We start from the raw sequence: 762 nt of genomic DNA, 5'->3' as shown, positions 1-762 counted from the left end.
ACGCTTTTTAACGGCAATCCAAAAAAAGTTCAAGCAGACAAGTCCCACTAGTCAAATAAAGCCATGAAAGTAAAACTATAATGACGAGGCTCATTTTATTAAATAATTTTTATTAATACGATAAGTTTTTCTTTGTTAAATACTCAATTGAAACAAATTTACAAGTCTTTTCTTAAAGTAGGTTAGTTTGAAAAGAAGGGCTAAAACGATCGCCATATGTCCTTGTGGGCATACACTTAAGCCAGTATAGGCCTGAGCCAAATCACCGCAGTCGAAATCGAGTACTTCAGCATTGTAATGTAGTTTACGCCGATCACCGCAGTCGTTATCGAATTGTTTTTACTCGAAGTTGTACACGATAGGTAGTATGCTATCGAAAACAAAGTATGTAGTGATTTGTATGCGGATAAAAAAGCAAAAAGAAACAAGGACTTGGTGAAAGTATAAGTTTTATTCTATTTTAAATAGAATCATTTACACCTCTTCAGACAACGCTAAAGGACTAAATTTGTCACGAATATTATTCCTTATTAATGTCACTTTGGACTCATGCTCTGAGTCCGAATACGAGGAAAACAAATAAACATTTGCATTCATAACACATTTCTCCACATGTATTTAAACACAGAGAAGCCGTATAAATTTTTCAGAAATAAAATATTTTGATCGCAAAAACTTATTTTGAAATTTTTATTAATTAAGACGAATTGTATGAATTATGCTTTTTTGGCACACTGACTTTGTCTATTCAATCATGTGTTA

Source organism: Musca domestica, unplaced genomic scaffold, assembly GCF_030504385.1.
Source record: "Musca domestica strain aabys unplaced genomic scaffold, Musca_domestica.polishedcontigs.V.1.1 5, whole genome shotgun sequence".
Lineage (NCBI taxonomy): Eukaryota > Metazoa > Arthropoda > Insecta > Diptera > Muscidae > Musca > Musca domestica.
The sequence above is the reverse complement of the archived record's forward strand: the minus strand, read 5'-3'. Positions refer to the sequence as shown.